Genomic DNA, 14,361 nt, shown 5'->3' with positions numbered 1-14,361 from the left:
GCCGAAGGTGAGTGTTTGATTTTTTTTATCAAGTTTGTATAGAATGTAGCACGTCTCAGATTTTTATTACATGACATTCAAGAACGTTAGATTTGCTTTGAGCAAGCCGGCTCATGCGTTAAGCCCGATTCACACAACCGGCGTTTAGCCACCCCGTCGATTGGAAGCGACTCGACTGCTCGCCGGTTCTTTTGCGCGAGCTTTCGCTCGGGCGCTGTGAACCCTATGAACTGCGGTGCTCAAAGCTAGCACAATTAGGCACGGCTAGCGTCCCGGTGGAAGCTGCAGAGAGCGGAAACCGAAGACACCGTCGCATAAGAGTGGCGAAGCCGCGATCCTGCACTGATCGTTGTCCCGCCACTCTCTCCGGCAATATCGACACTTCGCGGCTGGGTGTCTCGTATTTCGACGTTTTAGAGAAACTTGGCATTGGGAAGCGCGAGGAGTCTCTATATCGTTTTCTCCGTCGCCTGCGTGGAGGAAACACGGTGGCGATAGAAACATATGCTCATGCAGTCAGTCAACTTGGACAATCTCCCTGTTCCCTCAATCCTATCGCATTCTTTGACTGCGTTTGTGACAACAACGTTTCCCCAGTGTGAAAGCTTTCAGTCACAACAGGCTACAAACTGGGTTGTGCATTGCATGTAGCCCTGAGGGAATTCTTCGCCGGAGACACCAGCACATTAGTTTCAATGGTAAGGTGACCGGCCACTAACGTGTTTGGCAAATGAAGCGATCACGGGTAAGTAGAAATGCAAACAATGTTGAATGAATATTAAGGTGGTTGTAGCCAGAGCCTGCCAGTTGAAATCAACCTTCAACAATATAGTCTGCGGTAACTTCTTTTTGCACTTAGGATTGCAATTTTAAACACAAAGCCACTCCACATAGCTGTCGAAAATCGTGTAAACAACAGCAGTCATCGTCCCCGGTTCGGATGAGCGAAGCCTTAGCTTGATGTAAAGAATGGCGGTCTATACTTCTTGGTTGTTTCAATCACAACCTCGCACAGCTGAACAGACAAACAAATCAAGGAAAGATATCCCGCGCTGGCTTGCAAATCACAGCACACAAGCAGGGTACATAGCAGAGCAGAAAACACTGGCAATGAGCACACGGAGGCATGCAGCTTCCTTTCTTTTTCCCTCGGCGAATGATTGGTTTGCTGCAGCATTCCGTAAGCACGTCGACATTCAAAAGTTGAGCCTGATCTGTCTTGCAGTGCCTTGCGGAACGGCAAGTATCGCCCACCATTCCACAAGGCACTGCAGGACTCGCAAATGTGTGAACAGTGCTTTGCAATAAAGGCCATGATCGGGCAGCAGGTGCCCATCTAAAGACATTTAATATTGATTGGCATTGAACTAACCTTTGGGCTTCATCACGTAGCAAGCATGGGTGAGGTATAATTCAAGAACATTTAATGTTCGACGAGTTTAATACGTTGTGGTGCTTTCCCATCTGTTTCGGTGTCACGGAGTGGGGTTCAAATTAATAAAAATAATTCAATGATCCACTCTGAGAATAAACGAGAAATTACGGGACAAGAACAAGAGAGCTAAGTTCGACCATTGACTAGCGCTAGGTCCACGCCTGGTGTATAATCAGTAGAGAAAGATGATGACACAGGGAGGATAAGCAAACAAAAAAGATTATATTTAATAAAGTGAAAAACTAAGCTGTACACGGCAATAGAGCACTCAACACAAACCACACTCCAGCTCAAAGCTATGGAGCCCTGCGAGCCAGAAACTAATACTAAAAAGACTCGACGCTCATAAAACCGGAATAAGCCAACAAAACAGTGACGAAAACCCGACACTAACAACGAGAGCAAACCGAGATGGAGCTCGAACGTTACCGCTACACACATGGGATAATCCCCCAAAACAATCGCGACAGAAAGTAGCACTGTGTAAAAATCTTCCCAACATTCAACAATTCATACTTCAGAGCCAGAGAATGCAGTAGACAAGTCCTAGAAAACCAGGCTTAGCTTTCCGGTAGGTGCCGAGTCCAGAGCAGTCCGTAGTCTGGAGTTGTCGGCCGAAGAACGGCGTCTCGAAGTCCAGCGGTCCAATTAGAGGCTTGATGAGGTCGACACCGCGCACCACACAGCCACACACGCTTCAGCACAACAAACTCAAACACTTGTCCGACAGGCTGGGCAGAAGCCAAAAATTACACGTTCCAAGACTCATCTGCAGGGAGTAACCGCGTTGAGTAGCGACCCGGCCAGCTCTGGGGTTGGACTACCTTCTTTGTTCCCGAACCCCCTTTTATAGGCTCGTCTACCGACCAACCTCCCGTTTTCCCGCCTTTCGGGTTAGTCAACTTTCAAGAAAAACAAAGCTACACAGCAACGACCCAAATGGCAAAACCTATTACATTTTTCAGACAACCAAACATATGTGCCCATCCATTCCCCCGTACGAGTCCAAAAACATCAATTATCGCCGATACATAGAACACGACAGGCGGCAGACTGAGCAAAACCGCCGCCTTCAAAAAGCGCGCTAGCCAGCGTAAACATCTTTGTATCCCGGCGGCGCCCCTGCATGTCAAATCGGCACCATACGTGAGCCAGCATACGCACCCCTCCGTCCGCGAGGTCAAAGCCACAAACTGTGACCTGGGATGATCTACGTCGCCCGTTAACAAAAACCCATTCCGCAAACGAGCAAATTCGTTGGGGACTTAGAAAGGAACTACGACGGGACGAACTGAGATTAAAAGTGGCACCACACTCCCCCTTTTTGACCGTACCAACACTTAAAGTGGTCCAAAAAAAAGATCATAAAAGTATTTAAAAAAATGAAGAGAAGCCTGAATTTGTGACACCCGGTTTCTCCATCCTGTGTTTTTTTTTGTGCTTTTTCTATTACGAAGCGATACATTATTCCAGCCGTAGGCACCAGATGTAATTCCCGTCTGCGATCATAAGATTATAGGATCCTAACTGCCAGCAGCTAAGTGTCAATTACATCCGGCTTGTGCATACAGTGCAACATCTTTTGTTATTCAGCCGATCATCACTTTACAGCCTGGGTATCTGTTCTTGTAAACGACAGTAGTGCTACATGTTAAACGGCTCTAAAGCGATAGAGCAAACTCACATCTCATTATCTTTTAGCTGAATAAACTGTTTGTTTGGTTATGCTTGTTATCCAATTTTTGTTTTAAATTTAATTTTCTCATATAAACACCTTACATTATAGAAAAAAAATCTTTTTATAGTACGGAGGTGTCCATATTAAGAAGACATGACTGTATCATCTTTGAAACTAGTTTGCCACAGCCAGTGTTATAATATGTATTGATTTTTTATGCAGTGCCTGCCTTTCCTTGCCCCTTGTGAGGACGACTGAGAAAGCGACTTTGCGCCACAACGGCGGATGGCAAGTGTCCCAAGTGTCGTCACCTATAGTGGTCATGTGCTATGTGTTCGCAGCATTGTAAGCCGACCGTGGAGCACTTTCAAAAGGGGAACTTTCGCCATGTGCACAGTATGGCCGTGTACAATACGGGGCACGTACAGTCAGAAGAATTATGAGAGGGAACATGCGGGCGCGTGTCACTTGGTACAGGCAGAGCAGCCTAGCAAGTGTCATGCTTGTGCACTGAGGGGCCCTGGTTTGAAGAGCCGAGGCAGAAGTTTCAGCGGCGGTGTCACCGCCCTCGCGGCTTGTCGCCGAAGCAGAAACGGGGTTAGCTAGCTTTGCTCGTGGCTGGCTTTGTGTAGTGTGTGTAGACCGGGAACGTAGGCTTATGAACTTCGGCAACAAGAATACTACACAGCTTTGGTGTTTTGGTACGAGCAACAAACGTGACACTATCTGCTACGACTAGCTACGACCACCCACCGCAGCGGTGAAGGCATCCAAGAAGCAGAACCTGTGTATTACGCCGTTGCCGTAACCCAACAGTGCTCATTTGTCATGGAGGGCTTTCCGCCCAGAGACTTTGCTCGTCACTGAGTGTTATTTCCCGTGTTTCTCTTTGTGTGCGCAGTGGCTGGAGGGGCCTCATACAGCAGTTCTTCAGTCTCAAAGGTGACTAAAAGTTGAGGGTGGATGGACTTGCAGCAATCCCCTCGGTTGGTGCGTGTGACAGAACCTTTGTACGGCATCATCGGGAGGATGCTGTTGTGAGTTAGCAAGTTGTCCAATTGTATGTTCATTATGCTAATATTTGAAAAAGCTTGTCTAAAAGGATGCTGGACCAAAATTTGGATTTCATAAAATAAGGCCGCGGAAGCTTTCGGAAACTCCGAAACATCACTCATACATTAATATCTCAAACGGATGGCCGTATTCTTGGAAAGGAAAGGGCACAATCAAACAAGAAATGTGACATCATACTTCTCCTGGTACACTTTAGAATGAGGGGAAGCGGCCTCGCTTCTCTCATTCCCGCTTCGGTTCACCTGCTTAAGGGGATGAAGCCTAGAGGAGAGGGAATGAGAGTCGCGACATCACATGTCTCGTCGGCCTTGTTGAATCCCACATGTTTCCAAAAATATGGCCATCCGTTAGAAATAATGCTGTATGTGTGATGTTTTGGGGGTTTTGCAGCGTCCCGCCTACCGCCCCAGTGTTGTTTTGCAAAATTCGATTTTCGGTTAAGCATACCTTTTAATATGAATAATTGTGTCATCAGAATGTTAGAACATGTCAGTTCTACACAGCTACTCTCAAACATTTTCGAGCGGTCTCGCCTGCCAGATTCAAAGGGGGGGGGGGGGGGGGCAACATGTACATGTTTTTATGTCTACAGCACAAATAGTTCCTATCATGCACTCTAAATAGCTGTCAATCGACAGACTGGGTAAAAGAGTGAGCACAAACAAGTCCAACTACCAACAATGCTGTCCATGGCGAATCTTGGACACCATGTCTTACGTTATGTGGCCTCAGCGGTCTTTCTATAGTTCTTTTCATTGTTGCCGGTAGAGCAGCTACCGATAGGGGGGGGTTGCGAGGACGTCAACTTTGAAATGCAGTTCCTTCACATAATGTTTCCACTTTGGGAAGTTTCTACACATATACCTTGAAGTCGCTATTGTACGGATGAAACAACTTTGTAAGAGTGTCTATGAAAACTTGGGCAGGGTTCTCTTTAACGTGCCTGACTTACAACAAGGCTGTCCAACTTGAGAAATTTCACTGGTGGGAGGCTTATTTTCATATAAGAATGGTGTGCTTCTTCACAGCGCTGTATGTATCGAACAGAAACTCCAGATGTGTTCAATAAAAGTAGCATTTGCTAATATTGTGTTTTCTGTGTATCTGATGCACTAGGTTGTATTTGTTTTGAACGCTTGCTACGTTTAGGCTATAAAAAAAGTCTAAATTTTATGCCGACAAGCTTATTGAAAAAGAAGTGTTCGGTCTGAATAAAAGATTCCAGAAATTACACTAAAATAAATTGCTACTTGGGGTAGCAAAAATGGTGTTTTACAGTCGACTCTCATTATTTCAAACTCCAGGGCCCGTTTGCTCGAAGCGCTAACCGCGGCTGAAGTTCGCCGCAGTACCTAGGAGAGGGATTTTCAAATCACGTGACTGGCTCGGTAGGGATGCGGGGAAGCGTGGCGGTGCCCCGGTGAGTGAGCGCCGCACGCTTTGGAACTAATATGTCGTTGTAGTTGCAATACCGGGCGCGTTAGTCAGCAACGAATGGTGCAGGAGGCTTTCGCTTTGCCTTACCTCACTTCATCACAAAGCATGAGCAAGGCTCTGGCCGCATTTTTTAGATAGTCTTTCGACTCTGGCTATTCCTAAGCCTAAATGAATGTGGTAATTGTCGGCTTAGCAACATCTTTGGAAAGCGGATTGTCTTGACTCTATCGGTCGGGTATTGATTGTACACAAAAGCAAACAGCATCCCTATAGACCTTTTTCTAAATTACCGAAGCATCGAGAAGAACGCTGGAAGTATAATTCTGGCCTTCCTCTAATAAAAGATTCGAAGTAAATAACCATAATAAATATTTGACCAACGCACGTGCAAGACAAAATTTGTTTTAGACTTTTTGCTTTAGAACAGTTACTACTTCAGACGCCAGCACGTGCAACGCGTGTAACTACACTTGTAGCATGCACCTCGGTGCTTGGGAAATTTAGAGAAAGGTCTAATATGGTCTATTGGGACGCTGTCTGCTTTTGTGTGTTATTAATACCCGGCCGACTGAGTCAAGGCAATCCACTTTCCAAAGACATTGCCTTGCTAACATTTATCGCGTTCATTTAGGCTTAGGAATGGCCAGAATCGAAAGACTATCTAAAAAATGCGGCGAGGTCATATGCTCATGCTTTGCGATTTAAATGGGGTAAGGCAAAGCGAAAGCCTCTGGCACCATTCATTGCTGACTAACGCGCCCAATATTGCAGCTACAACGACATATTAGTTTCAAAGCGAGCGGCGCTCACTCACCGGGGCACCGCCATGTTTCCCTGCATTCCTGCCGAGCCAGTCACGTGATTTCAAAATCCCTCTCCTAGGTACTGCGGTTAACTTTAGCCGCGGTTAGCGCTTGAGCAAACGGGCCCTGGAAGCCACACACTTTAGTTTGAAATATCAGAAGATTGAATTATCAAAATTCATCTAAATATTGTCACGAATAAAAACATACTTCTTTATTAAACTTAAAATCAGTGTGTAATGCGCCGAACTTGTGCTGAGAAACATAAATTAACAAAGACTTTTGATGGCGTCGAAAGGACAACTGCCTCAAGCAGCCAAGCGAAGGTACTTTTGTAAGCGCGTGGGTATCTAGAAGTTTCTGAGCTCGAACAAAAAAAATTTAGAGTCGTCTCATCATTCCAGTCACGCAAACAAAAGAAAGAAGGACATGCGCTGGCGGGGTCAGTGGCATGTGAGTCGATCACGCTGCTGACTCGGCTATTTGCACGTGGCATTACTCCCCTCTTGTGAAAGACTCATCGTCTTTATGCAACACAAAATTAAATTAACAGCTTAAACAAGACTAGGTCAAAATACCGAGTCTCGTAAATAGCAGATTTTCACAGTCCTACCGAGCATACCTAGTTCAGTTGAGTCGGAAGACGTGAATCGCCTACGGGTCGCAGAGGGCAGCGTGACAATGTTGACGTGCCATTGAACAACGACTTACAACTTAGGTCTCATGCAGCGAATAACCTTGAGGTCGAAGCACCACTTTAACAGTTCCTTGCTGCGACGATGAATTGGTGTTTAGATTCACAGTGGGTAGCCAGGCTGAAACTGGGCGTCGTGGTGACAAAGATTGTAGCAGTCATTGTCAGGAAGTTGTGGCTTGCATCAAAATGCGACCAAGCTGGCAAACTTCCTCCGTTCGTTGAGTGACATACCAGGCGTCGTCGTCCTGTTCGTCTTCGTGACAGATACCACACTTGCCGTAGGTATTTTCATCGGGTTCATCATCAAGGTCGCTGTCAAGTTTGTAGTGGTTGTCGTTAAAGGGGAACTCCAGACCATACTTTCAATTTTGGGATTATGACTGTTTTTAGTGCAGTCAGCGTCCCTGAATTGCAAGGTGTAATTTTTTCCTCGTTATTGTGCGTAGTTTTAAAGATGTGGACGCCTCAAAGTTTTGTTTGGGGCACGGCCAACAAAACCGAAACTAGCCGCTCGAGGCCCTGGCAGCACTAGAAATCAGCCGCTATGTGAACGTGACGTCAGGATCGTTCTCGTTCAACGAGTACGCAGGTTGATCAGCAGCTACTTCTGTTGCGCTAGCCGTCTAAAGGTAGGAGGTAAGCTGATTTTATTTTAATTATGTATATGTGGTAGTTATCCAGCACATGTAGGAAGAGTTAGTGCGTATACCCAAAAGCTAGTGACTGGAAAACCCGTAAACTCGTACAGTGCCGTACTCGGCGGCCGCTGCCGCCGTGCGTGTGCCATGACGTACTTGTCGCTAGTATACCCAAAAGGTAGCGACTGGAAAACGAGTGAACTCGTTCAGTACCGTACTCAGCGGCTGTCGCCGTGTGTGCAGTCTTCCGTACTCTGTCGCTAGGCCTAAATTGTCATTGGGGCTCCGTGGATGGAGCGGCGTTGCTCTACGACGCGCTGCCAGTGAAGTACAGTACTGGGGGCCCTCTCGCTTTCGCGCTGCGGGTCAGTAACAGACACGAAGCTTTGAGGCTTTCCGGCACGGGCTGCTGCGTTAGGGCTGTACATGTCTGTTTTTGCATTCTTTTTTCCTTGGGTGCGTAAAAGCCAAAGTCCACTCGTCGAACAGCGTTTACCCACACCTTCTTCAATTTCTGGTACGTTGGAAACTTGTGAAAAAGCACCTCCGGGTTGTGCAGCGGGTTGTTTGAGCAGCCCACAGCACTACAAGTTCTACTCGGCATCCTTCGAGGAACAGCTGGGCAGTCTTGGGTGCTACGAGTTGCTCGCTAAAACCAGTCTTTGAGTCCTCACAAGCAAATAAACAAAAGGCTATACCGAAGCTACACGGGCTACAGATAAAAGCAATGGCTAAACATGACAATCACAAGTCCAAGTAGCGGTGGTAGCGGCTCAAAGAAGCGCACTCCGCGTAACGCTTGGAGGAAAAAAAGAACGATACTGACGTCACGGCCCAATGTTGCTTTAGTGATCGGCAACCCGCTAGCCGACCGCTAAGGTGCAGCGGCTCGCGGCGGGTCACATTTTTATTATCGGCATTAGTTGAGAATGCGGCATCCCACGGACGTAATATTTTGGCTGGGGTCGTATTTTGTGTCACTACAGCGATACCAGTAATTTCTTTAATTTCGAGTTTTGGCCGGAGTTGCCCTTTAAAGTCATCGTCCGGATTGTCCTTGGATAACTGTCAAAGCCGTAGTCGGGATCGTCTTCCATGAAATTGTTTGAGTCTTCGCCTGGGTCATCATCAGTATCGTCATCAGTCTCGTCACCACGGTTGAAGACTGTTTGTCATCGAGGCCGTTGTCAGGTTGGTTGTTGACATTGTAGCCGGGTTTGGTCTTTGGAGTTGTCGTCCGCTTCATCATCAGCGTAGAAGTCGTCATGATGTTTTCATCTAAGTGTGGTAGCCAGGGGCTTTGTCAAGTTCATTGTCCGGGTCGCTTTTGAGGCCATAGTTGAGGTCGTCGTTGGTGTCAGAGTTGGAGTCGTCCTCGGATGATTTCAAGGACGTCGCCTTCACGATCGTCGTCTTCAGAGTTATCGTGTTCACAGATGGTACGCTTTATGGGCATAGACTGCGTTACCCTGCACATCCACCAATATGTCAGGAACAAAAACAAACTTGATTAATAAAACTTCAGATCAATGTTAAATGCAGCGAACTTGTGCCGAGAAACATAAAGTAACAAAGGCCGCACATACTTTGACAGCGACAAAAGGACGACTGACTCGAGCAGCCATGCGAAGCTCTTTTTGTAAGCCCGTAGGTATCTAGAAGGTTCCGAGCTCAACAAACAAGATTCTCGAGTCATCTCAAACATTCTAGGCATGCAAACAAACAAAAGATTCCCCATTCCACCCAACTCCATTGCAGAGAATTGGAATTTTCTAGTACTAATTCCATTCTTTTGAACTCCTGGAAAGGAAAAACTGGGCCCATTCCCACTCCTGGAATGGCTGAACTGCTGCATTCCATTCCTCTCAATCCCTCCCAATTGTGAAAATGACACTTGACAGCTAGTACTAAGTTACCGGAAAATAACGACGGCGTAAAGCTGGCGTTGTGAAATGCGTAGACAACTGCAAAATTCAAAACCCTACCCGCAATCATTGATTTTACTAAGTTGAGCTTTGGTCGCACATAGCACTAGTGGCAATTGGTATGGGGGCACTGCAGATATTGATTGCACCACCAGGTGTAAAAGCCTCGTAACAGAGAGGAAAACTAAGTCGCCCATCTTTTCCACAAAAGAACCGTATATGTCCTCCACTTTTACGAGATACATAATAAGTGAGGATCGAGTCACGTGTGTTAACGAAGTGCGGGCGGTGTGACATTGTCCCTGCCTGGTGGCCTGCTACTGGTGCTGTAATCACACATGGTCCCAACAGCCTTATGGTTGCATCTCGCAGCACCAGGAACGACACTTTGGCTGTGTTCCAAATCTTACCCAAATAGATCCGAGTTACTCCGGTGGGTCGTGTCACGTGACAACACAGATTGAAAAGTGCTGGGCACGGGTAGTTTTTGGAACGCTGAGGTACAAAACCCTTACCCTGAATTAAGATTGAGTAAATTGCCCTTGTCAGCCTACAACTCTACAGTTTGGGTTGCTTCACTGGGGTTGCCACTTTCATCCTCGAAGGAACATAAGCAGTCAGATAACCAAACCGTCAGTTACCTAAGTGCAATAATGCCGTTTCGAAAGCCCCTTTGACGGCGTCTAAGCAGCTCGCATTAGAACAAAGCCTATTCCATTCCTACTCTATTCTGGGCAAAATGTAACTACTAATTTCATTCCCATTCCATTCCAGTGCTGCCACCATTTTATTTGCATTCGATTCCAGGGTTGTGGAAGTGCGGAATCGTTCCAACTCTGGAGTGGCAACTCCTCAACACTGGTGATAGTCACCAAGGCACCCAGTTCAGTGTGAATGCTGTCCTCACAGCCCATCCAAAGCTGTTATTACTGTAACAAACTCCAGTACGACGAAGTAGTTGAATTCGGAAGCCTGTTGTGCAGATTTGTACCTTGCATTGTTTCCGGTATTTTTTATTTCTTTTGTATTTTATAATGCACAACAACCGTTGTAATCTCGGTATTGTTGCCAAACATGTAGGTTTTATCATCGGTGCACTTTTAAATAAATACATATATGCCACAGCCGCAGCTCAGCGATGAGCACTTACACTGCGAATTAGGTGTTTCGTAAGTATTCATTTTGATTGCGCGATAATGATGTTTGTCTTCTGTTAGAATTAAAAAAACCAAAACAATATTCAACGTGATGGATAATTTTGGACACCCGCGGCATGTGTGATCTGAGCATTTGTTCTCTTCATCTGAAGTGTGTCTCTTGCTTACTACCCATAGAGTATACGATGTTGTGGACGGAAAAGATGCTGCGACCGACTCCGAGCAATAAAAACATTCTGTTTATTCTCATGTCGTTGAGCTCGTGGTGACGAGTATGAGTAGCACTGTCATCTTTGGCGATGCCAAGGCTGAACCGATGGACTGCCGCAGAGCTATCGCCCTCAGCTCTGCACTGTGAGGAATGGCACGATTTTGTTGAAGTGATTGCGGCTCCAGAGAGGTGTCGTTGCTGTTGACATGTACCACAAGCAGGATGACATACTAGAGAGCAGGAAAGAGAGTGTTTGGAAGCCGTGCATGGTAGTTGACGCCGAGGTCAGGAAGTGAGGCAGCAGACGGGGGAAATCGACCCTGTCGTGCTTTCAGTCGGGCTCAATCAGTTTGGAGTGTACAGCCTCGGACTGAAAGGGGAATGCCGGCCGACTGCGGGGCCGATGCAACATCCCCTAAGATGAGGAACCGAACTGAGAGCGAATGCCTGACATGGCAACGATGAGGAGACCCTGGTCGGCTAGCAACATGCCTTGTGAACAGTGTGAAGATGTCGATGAATATTCACTTGCCAAGCTGGTGGGGCAAGCAAGGTGGTCGCAGCCCATTGCTGGGAGATGCCGGTGCTAGATGCGACAGAGCAGAGGTGGTTGCGGAGGCGCTGCAGATGTGGAGGCTGAGAAAGTTGAATATGTGCCTACTGCATTTTCGTCCGAAAAGGCAGAGCCATTGCCGTGCCCTTGGCCACGAAGAACATTCCCCTGGATAACAGGTGCTCGGAGTCAATCATCATGTCCAGGTCACCAATCTGTAGCACTTTCGATCTTGAGGACGGAAGAGACGGTGCAACAGACTCTGAGTTTAACTGTGAAAACATTCTCTTTATTCTCGTACCGTCAAGCTCGTTCCGACGAGTAGCTTGCTTTTATACACTGCAGTCATTAGCATTATAGTTCATCTAAGTATTTTGCAACACTATTAATACGGCAGATTGGGCGAGTTGGTACGGCATAATTACGAACCAGCGCACAGGTAGACCAGTTACTCAAAATCCAAATACAGAAAAATATACACTCGCACAGCGCTGATGTGAGTTTTTTGTGTTTGGATTTTTGGTAACTGTCTACCTGTGCGCTGGTTCGTAATATTGCAACACTGCCGTCTTTAGGCGGTGTGGAGGCTGAACCGATGGACCGCCAGAGGCCCATATCTGTATCTGTTTCATATACTGAATGCCTTTTTGCACGGCTCTGTGTTTACTTTTGTCGTCCAGATTTTTACTGCTCACTTGTGTTTTTCATTTTATTTAGAGGATACTACTGGCCATTGAAGGCCCAAGTAGGAGTGGGGTACAACATATGCATTCACACACCTACAACAACAAACAAATAACACGACATTAAGAGGTTTACAGCAACTAACCAGCAAATATACAGGATATATATATTTAAAAGGGGGGGGGGGGCGGCACAGCATGCATCAAGCAGCATGTAATTCAATCATTTGTAATAATAGATGTGAAATTTAAAACTCATATTTAAGATTGAACATTATCAAACAAATGTGAATTTAATTAAGCTATAAATTTTATATGGACTGTTACTTTTTATACAATTTTGTCTAGATTTGTCAGGATACAATCTGCAAGTACGCATAAAGTAACTGGAAAGTTGAAAGAAGCAAATTAGAGATTGCAAAACCTACTTCTCAATAGATATTTTTTTCCCAAAGTATTTACGTGATAGTGCAGCATAAATAAGGCTCCTTTTTCAGTTTTTTTTATTTGAAACACCTTAAAAATACATTGTTTTCTAAGATATTTTTTTATTATTATGCTTGGAAAATTAAGTTACCGATTGTGTTCAGTTTATTCTAAACTATTTATGTGAAATTCCAGAGTGCTTTTGTGCATAACAGTGGCTAGATAAGGTTTTTATAATTTCTGATAAAACAAACTGACTAGTTTCTCTTTAGTGACCGCTTCGCCAAGGTGACAGCAGAAGAAGTAACGGATCCCGACGTCAAACTTTAGGAATTTGAGATGTATGTTTTCTTAGCGAATGCACGCCACTGTTGTGACATGTTTGAATATCCTTATCGCTTGCTTGGGCTCAGCGGGTAATTCAGGTCGGCACTAGCGTGAGTATAAAGGCTGAACTGCGTAAAGCGATTTAGCGAGCGACGGCGACAGCGACGAGTCAGCGACGTATTACGAAGATTTCTTACTATCGCTCGTCGCGTCACTCGGTTTTTGGATTTCTAGAAAACATCGTTCCGCTTTCATGCGGCTTGCGTCGTCGCGCGAGTGACCGAGCGTCAGCGAAGCGGGTCGCCGTCGCTGTTCTCGTCGCTCGCAAAATCGTTTACATTCGGTTTATACTTCACGCTGTCAATAATATCGACTCGAGCGTGCATAATTTCATTTCCACGGGAGCGCGTGTAAATCAAACCCTAAACCAAGACGGGGGCTGCAGCCAGCAGCTTTGAGAGCGTCATACAATGGATTATAGTTTGACAGAAGCAAGCACACACTTCGCTTGCGCATTCCAGCCTTGAGCGCTCGAACTTCCGAAAACGAAACCAGATTTTGCTACATTTTGGCTAGCTCGAAACATTTTTTTTTAATATAGGGTGTCTTTTAGCTATAATCTAGACTAAGAGAAATGAGTACCTTCCCAAATTATATTTATGTCGCCGTACTATATAAGTAATAATTGTGTAATATCGTTACGTTCATATAAAATACGGGGGGTGTCACCGGACCTTCGTCTGAAACAAAAAGTCTCCTATATATACCGAGCGGGTTTCTATTACAATTGAGTAGGAGTGTCGGGTTGTTAGTGCCTCTGTTCGTTGTTTGTGTATGTAGGTGTTTGTGTGTTGATCTTGTGGTATGTGTTGGTTAGCTGCCGTCCGTGTTCGAGCGTGTCACTTCCTCAAATGCCGAAATGACCTTCATTTTTGTAATTTTACGCATACTCACTAGGTGGCGCAAGCAGCCGCCCAATTTTATTTTAGCTTTGTTTGTACGTAGTCCATTTATGTGTAAGGAACCACACCACATAGCTACAGTCTAGTAGAAAAGTAACCGCGTGTTTAAATAGCGCATAGCGCCGGCGTTCAGTTCGTCTTCGTTCGCTGGCCGTTTCGGTAGCCGATTCGTACCCGGAAAGCCGCAAAATTTGCGTACACACGAGATATGAGTGGATACGTCGAAACTTCGCGTACAACTTTGCTCGCGGTAAAGAGGTGAGCGGGACGTCGGTAACACCGGTCGGGTAGGGTCGGGTCGGGTCGGTGTCGGAGCTATTCGTCGTCGCTCGCGGCAAACGGGCTTTTTCAATAA

Source organism: Ixodes scapularis, unplaced genomic scaffold (genome assembly GCF_016920785.2).
Source record: "Ixodes scapularis isolate PalLabHiFi unplaced genomic scaffold, ASM1692078v2 PGA_scaffold6__148_contigs__length_123643588, whole genome shotgun sequence".
In the NCBI taxonomy this organism is placed as follows: domain Eukaryota; kingdom Metazoa; phylum Arthropoda; class Arachnida; order Ixodida; family Ixodidae; genus Ixodes; species Ixodes scapularis.
Note: the sequence above shows the minus strand (reverse complement) of the source record.